The sequence below is a fragment of the Euprymna scolopes genome, chromosome 23 (genome assembly GCF_053919585.1).
Source record: "Euprymna scolopes isolate OS-2025 chromosome 23, ASM5391958v1, whole genome shotgun sequence".
Lineage (NCBI taxonomy): Eukaryota > Metazoa > Mollusca > Cephalopoda > Sepiida > Sepiolidae > Euprymna > Euprymna scolopes.
Window position 1 is genome coordinate 28086834 of NC_136504.1, and position 8235 is coordinate 28095068.

Genomic DNA, 8235 nt, shown 5'->3' on the forward strand with positions numbered 1-8235 from the left:
CGATACCTCATCATCCAGGGCACCAGACATACTCAGTGTGCCACACAAGTATACAAACTTTGTGACAACTGCCATCCTTGACCCACAGATATAAACTGATGGCTCATAGTATCGCATGCCCGGAGCAGGCTGATACATTAAGACAGTTTTTTCAGATTGATGGTCAGTCCCAATGCGCTGCAGGCAACCGCAAAGGCGTCCACAAGATGCTGCATAACAGTCACCGTATGAGCCACCAGATCACAGTCATCCGCATAGAGCAAGTCACGAATCGTGTTCGTGAGTACCTTTGTACTTGCATTGAAGCGCCTAATGTTGAACAACCCCCCAGTAGTTCGGTAACGAATATAGACACCATCAGAGTACCCCCCCCCAATGGCATTCGAAAGACCATGGTGAAATACAACGCAAAGAGTTTAGGTGCTGGAATGTCTCCCTGCTTAACAACATTTTCTACTGAGATAGGATCAGCCAACTTTCCCCCAACGTTGATCACAGCCTTCATATCATCGTGGAAGAGCTTTAAGATGGTTACAAACTTGTCAGGACAGCCAAGTTTTTTCAGAATCTCCCACAAAGCATCCCTATTGACTGTATCAAAGGCCTTAGTTAAATCGATGAACACCTAATACAGTCCCTTTTGCTGTTCTATACATTTCTCCTGCAGTTGCCTGGCTGTAAAAATCATATCCACTGTTCCTCAACATCTTCTGAAACCACACTGCGACTCAGGCAAAACATCGTCAGCAATGTGCTCCAACATTCTGTCTAGCATGATCTACAGAGCACCTTACCGACTACTGACAGCAAAGAGATGTCCCGATAATTTCCACATTCATCTCTGTTACCTTCCTCATCCCCCAAGCAGTCTGCAACAAGTCCGCTAAGCGTTGCATCATCTTGGGTCTAGAACATTTAAAGATCTCCGCATGCAAGCGATTCGGGTCAGGAGACTTTTCATTATTCAGCTTATGGACAGCTGCTTCAACCTCCTGGAGAGAAGGAACCTCTGCCAAGATATCCTTGACCGGATTGCTAGGAATCGACCTAACAAACTCCTGATCAACGTAAGAAGGTCTGTTCAGGAGGTCATCGAAATGCTCCCTCCATCTATGAAGAATGTCGGTCGGGTCTCGAAGAAGATCCCCACCATCCCTCGAGCGCAGAGGTGTGATAGGTGATCTGGATGGTCTGTAAACCGCACGCAGTAGGCTGTATAAGACCTTGGTGTTGTTCGAATCCGAGACGAGCTGTATTTCCTCAGCTTTCTACCTCCACTATTCATCCTGCATATTACGCAACCTCCTCTGCGCCTCGTGCTTGATTGCCTTTAATTTGTCCCGCAATCGATCTTGTCATAACGTTGAAGTTCCTTAGATACAAGAACAGATCTACGCTCTGGGCGCGTTATTGCTGACGGCAAGTCGAACAGCGTCCGCACATTCCAACAGCCGATGGTTATTGTCATATATTTCCTCGCAGTAGCATGATGACGACCGGGTCCAGGCTGTGGAGCCCTGAAACACCTGCCGGGCCAGACCTTAGAAATTCCAGTTCCCTTATTGCCATTTACGTTCATAACCATATTTGCAAACTTCATTGAATGTTTTGCCGTTTTATGCTACATCCAGCCTTTTTCTTTTCTTTCCTCCCGCTAATCAAGATACATGAGATGATAAAAAGTGTATCTAATTTATATCGAGCAATGTCTGTGCATGAGGATTGTTATAGTGGGAAAGACTTTGCACCGAGACAATCCTACTCTCTAAACAACTGCCACATTGATTCAAAAAGAAAAGCTAGTCAACATCATTAGATGCAGCAGTCATCGCAGGTTTTATATCAGAGTTTTCCTTCTCCTAGGGAGGTTGCCTTCACTACGGCTTACAGAGCTCTCTCCACCCACCATGCCATTTGATCCATGACTGGAACTTAGGTCGCCGGTGGGTCTTATATGCCGCAGCTTACAGGGCCAAAGCTCCTCTATAGGCTTCTGTCAGGGTTACCTCACCCTTAGCCTTTCGTTAAATAACTTTGGCCCACAAGGCAGTGGATGCCCAGTTATACGGCGCAGGACACTCGCCGTTCATCAGAGCCCCGTTTGCGTGGCTGTGGTCACGACGTGCATGTGAGGTTGATTTGTCTGGGAGAAGCACAGAGAGACGCTCAGACATCTGTGTGCTTTTAACACAATTCTACACCAGACCGTGACCACCTTAATATACATACATACATACATACATACATACATACATACATACATACATATATATATATGTATGTATAGAGAGAGAGAGAGAGAGAGAGAGAGAGAGAGAGAGAGAGAGAGAGAGATGTTTATGTATGTATATGTTGGGCAGGCAGACGTGAAAAGGTCACACGTTAGTGATACATGTACTTTCTGAATGATGACATAACGGAACTGAGGTCAAGAGGTCGGGAAGTTTAGTCAGTCGAAGGAAGTTGAAGTTTGATCACCGAAGTGAATAGACATACTTCAAGCCAAGGAAGCGAGGATGTGAAGAACAAACATGTAGAGATGAAATGCAGACTCTCGTGAAGACCATTTGAGACAACTGAAATAAATTTATATTTCAAAAATATAAAGTCTTGTTCTGTGGTTTCACAAAAGAAGGAAGAAGAGAGGTTTCAATTGGTTATGATGTTGGTCGTTCCATGTTTCATCACGGAGCTCAGCAGGGAGGATAGAAGATCTCTTGAAGAAAAAAGATATGAAGCATGTATTATTCTTCTTATAAAAAATGATACCTTTATGTAAATATGAATTGTAATATATACCCGTGTGATAACTCTCTGATACAACATGGCCCAGTTTATACGTCGATATCATATCCCCTACACAACAATACATACAATTTATACGTTTTTATCTGATCCCCTTATAAGAACAATATCTAACTACCTCCCTATACAACACCTGTTTTACAAGTATTTTAATGGCATATGCTCCGACGAACTACAAGCCTTGTACCCCCTCAACGTAAATACTCTGAATAAGCAGCAAAATCCCACCCTTACACAGTACAAATCCCCAGATGCTAGAAAGCCTTCTACTCTAATATTTTCTTCCCCAGAACTGCTAGACTTTGGAATTCCCTTCTGGGTTCCTGCTTCCCCGACCGTACTGACATACAGAAGTTCAAGTGTAATATAAACAGACATCTTGCTGCTCAACTCCCGTCATAGTATCCCTGCAATTTTGTCCCAGATAGTAGCCTCTACATCAAAGTGGCACCTTGCCTTGTTTGGGGTGAAAATGCAATTAAAAATATGTAGCAGTTAAACCAAGTTTCACTCGGAGCCTATGTACTGTTCATAATTTAATGCACACACACACACACACACACACACACACACACATATATATATATATATATATATATATATATATATATATATATATATATACATTAAAAAGTGTTACTCCTGTTCAGGTTACCTACATCTAAAATTTCAAGTGTTTAGACACAAAATTTTGACCTCTTAGCAGCCAAATTTTCGGCCCAAACCTAGTTGAAACGTTGTTGCATGTCTGGATACTCTTTATGTAAAATTTCAAATGTTTACACCAAAAGTTGGCTGAATAGTTTGCTAGGGACGGCAAAAGTTAACTTTGAACCTTTCGGAGTCCAAATGTCGGCCAAAAACCAATTTTAAAGCTTGCTCTATGTCTGAATACATTTTATGTAAACTTTCAAATTGGCTGAATCATTTAGTAGAGATCGCAGAGGACAAAGTTTTTGTTTTACTTTTACCCCAAGTTTGACCCCTTAACTTTTATTATCTTGGGCTAAAATCAAAATAAAAAGTTTGATCCATGTCCAAATTTCAAGTGTGTAGACGTAATATAAGTTTGGTAGAGTCTCAAAGGTCAAATCGTTAAACTTTGACCCCTTGACAGCCAAATTTCTGGCCGGAAACTAATTACACAGATTTTCCCAAATCTCAGTATCGTGTATATCAAATTTCGAGTCTGCAGACTGAAAATTAACAGAGTAGTTTGGTATGGGAAATGTACACACACACACACACACACACACACACGCGTGTGCGCGCGTGCGCTTTCATATATATATATATATATATATATATATATATATATATATATTGAATTATTATATTAAAAAAAAACATATATATATTTGGAGTTACCAAATTGGTAAAAGGGAAGAATTATTCCCAACTCACATCCAGGTAAAAATGCACTTTCGTATAAATAACTGAATACATTCAAAACGTATTGTGAAAACAAAAACAAACAAATAAAATCTATCTCTATATATATATATATATATATATATATGTATATATATATATATATATATATATTTGTCTCTCTCTCTCTATATATATATATATATATATATATATAATTATGAGACAAACTAACTAGTTATAATTTATATATATATATATGTGTGTGTGTGTGTAGTCATCCAATTACAGTAGTGTTTCGCTATTTTACAGCTCATCAGTGCGGCTAGATAGGCTAGACAGGCAACTACCTCAACCCAACCAGTCAAGGCTCCTAACCATTACGCTAATCGGTTACTGCTGTGTGAGCCGTGAATTAACGATGTTTTGGCATCGTCCGAAATACCTAGGCTCGATTTGTTTACGCAAAGAGCATCGCTTTATACGCATATGGTTTATCGTGTATCACTTTTCAATATGCTCAACACAAGATGAGGAGCATTATAGTCATCCACATACAGTACTGTTTCGCTGTTTCACAGCTCATCAGTGCTGCTCGACAGGCAACTGCCAGGATTGAAACCCGACCGCCTGTACGACAGTCAAGGCTCCTAACCTTACAGTACTTATGCAGTTTTGTTACTGCGAATTTTCCGAACCTTCATGAGCGTTTCCCGGAAAATATCGAAAAGAACCGGAATATACCAAGCCGCTCAGCCAATCGAATTCAAGTTAGCAGGCGCTAAAAAAATGAATATCTTTTAATTGTATTATTTTTTAACAAGTTCACACTTAAAAGTTCGTTTTTTACCAAAGTTTACAGATAATTAAGATAATGAATCTCTAAACTTTGTTAACACTACTACACACGCGTCGAGAGAATTTGAAGGGAAGTAAAGAAAAGAAACAACATCGAATGTGGGACAAATAGGGAACTATTAGAAAGACCTGACATGTTCATGTGGAGATAGAAATTCAAAGATCCTTTCGCATGCATAATGAACTAGGTAGCTTAATATTTCCCTCAGCTTTCTTATACTTTCTCTAATCACTCTTCTCTACCTTCGCGGTTATCGTCTGCTCTTGCAGCAAAAGACAATTCGCCAACCACTATACACTACATTATCTTTTTTTTAAAATGAAAACAACATAAACAAAAAAAAAAAGCATAGGCATGACCACTAACTATCGGCAAAAAAATTAATAACAAGAAAAAATTCATAACTAACAAGAAAAAAATTCATAATAATGTCCTCCCCCAGAAAAACGATAATAACCCCCAAACAACAACAATAAATAAAAATGAATTTATTTAATGATCTTAATACTTTTACTAATAACTACTACTTTTATAGCAACCTTAATCTGAAAACTAAAATCCAAAAATGTATCTTTCTCAATAAAATAGGCTATACTAAAAAAAGAAGAAGAGTTTTTTAATGAGCACAAAAGTGTCACTTTTAGCCGTTTTAACACAAAATGCACCCCGGGGGCGGGGCAACTGAAGTTTTCGCGGAAAATCCGTTCTGTTACTTTTTTACCCAAACCATGTTTAATGTTTGTGCCAAATTTCAAAAAATACCAAGACGTAGTTATTAAGAAAAGTGTGGACAGACGAACGGACGAATGTGAATTTACAGGTTCACCCTCATTTTGTCGGGGACCAAAAATCGTTTTGGAATTAAATAACTAAAAGAAAAGTGCTTATTCTGAATATCTGACTGGAAGTAATTATTGTAATTGTTTATGTTTGGTATTTATAAGCATCGGACTTTCCAGTTTGACTGGCAAGTTTTTTTTCTTTCAGACTGCCAGACTCAAGATCCGCAGCAATTTGCTCGAAATTACCCCATTTATTTTTCTGCAGATATTTACATGAAATAGAACATGTTATCAAAAGCAATCTTTTAAAATTCTTCAGTTGAAATTAAATAAAAATTATTGAATTAGATAGAAAAATATCTGTAATGCCTTTTAGAAATATGTATCTAAAATTTTGCAACCGTGACGCAGTTACGAACTGCCTTCAATAAGTTCCAGATTTTTTTTTTGTACAGAAACTTAAAATTGTCGTAGACTCTTGAAAATTTAGTATGTAATTGCTATACATCTTTTAAGATAACTGACCAAGTTTCATGATTTCACGTTCAAATGATCAGCGACAACAGTAATAGGAATATAACATACTAAAGCCTGATTATTACAGCTGGTGAATTTTAAAAATGCAATCTGAATGAGAGGCCACTTTAGAAGAACAATATGCAATAAAATTCTGTTTTAAACACAGAACTGTGTGAAATGCATTTTGAATTATCTTGCATGTATGAAGCATCGTTTTTGAGTGGCATAAGAGATTCAAGGAATTCAGGGAATATGTAGGTATGGGAGGAGTAAGGAAGTCAGAACACCAGAGTTGATTGGCCAAATAAAGAATTTCATGGATAAGGACCCTCGTATGTCTATAGAGACAATAATTGCACAGTTTGATAAAAGTGTGAGAATTGTATGCACAATTATTCACGAGGAAGTAAAGATGTGGGAGATTTGCACGAAGTTTGTCCCAAGGGTTCCCAGAAAACATCACAGACTATTTGACCAAGATCGCTATCAAGACAGTTCCTCACCCTCGCTTTAGTTTAGACCTTGCTTCCTGTGACTTGATTATTCACTAAACTGAAGGAAAACCTTAGAGGCTATCGTTATGAAACAATTAAGGCTGTGACGAGGATCATTGACACGCTCACGCAAGGGGACTTCCATGGAGCCTTCCTGAAGTTGTTGGAACGGTACAACAAGTGCATTGCAGCCGGAGGAGATTACTTCGAAGGGGACTACAGTTTCATATGTTTACCATCAATAAAAATGCCCATGCGAAAAAGTCTGGAAACTTATTGAAGGCACATCTATGACGTACAGAAAAGAGGGTAGAACCAAGTTCACGATTTTAAGGAAATCTATTAAGGAAATGTGTGTTTGTTTGTTCACAAATTAATTCATATGTACAAACGTTACACTGTTTCACACATTAATTTTCACATTGAAAACGGCTGTTTATACAATTTCATTTCGTCATAATTTCTATGTATATACTATTTATTCAACGGAAATCTACATTCAAGAAGTAATCTCATTTACATATTACATTACGACGGGATAGGAACTCCGAATCTCCTAACTGCATCCTCAGCAATTACTGCCTTCCATAGTTGCTATCGTCTCACTACGTTTTGGCCAAGTAAACCTCTGGCTTGCAGTTAGGAGAATCAGAGTACCTATCCCGTCGATGTTATTACCTGAGGAAGGCAAGAGGAATAGTTGGTGAGTCATTTTTGGTGAGTCAGCAATCTTTGTTTAATATACGTTACAATTATTTGAAATTCAAGAAAAATGCTATAGGCGATTTTGTCAAATATGTTGGAATTGTCAATCTACAATGCGAAAATTTCAGCTGAAATTGCTGACAGAGGATCAAGTCAAATGCCTCATTTTCATCGCAAGGTTACAATTTCCAGAAGATGCAGACATTCGCACACGTCTACTGTCTATGGTTAAAAAAGACAAAGAAATGACGGTACATTGTCTGACCACAGAATGTCAACGACTAATAAATCTAAAATGAGACAACAATGGTGCAACAACAAAGCCCATTGGTTTCAAACATCGAATCGGTAGAGAAATCCCCGACTGGAAATAGAAGTCTCCAACACCTGTTGGTCATGTGATGAGATGCACTATGCTCGTTTTTTTTTTCCATTAAAAAGACACACGAGTCAATATTGTTCACGTTGTGTGCACACGGACGGATTTTGTGGTAAAAATAACCGCAACACTTCTAGGATGAATACTACACAGCCAAGAAGTAAAAACCACAGAAAAACGCCAGGACGTTTTTCAGAGCAACATCAATTCAATGTTTGCCACTTTTAATGTAAATTTTGAAATTCGGAGAAAATATATACTTACTAGTATAAACAACAAGCCAGTCAACTTTCATTTCGACACCGCTTCGGATATCACTTT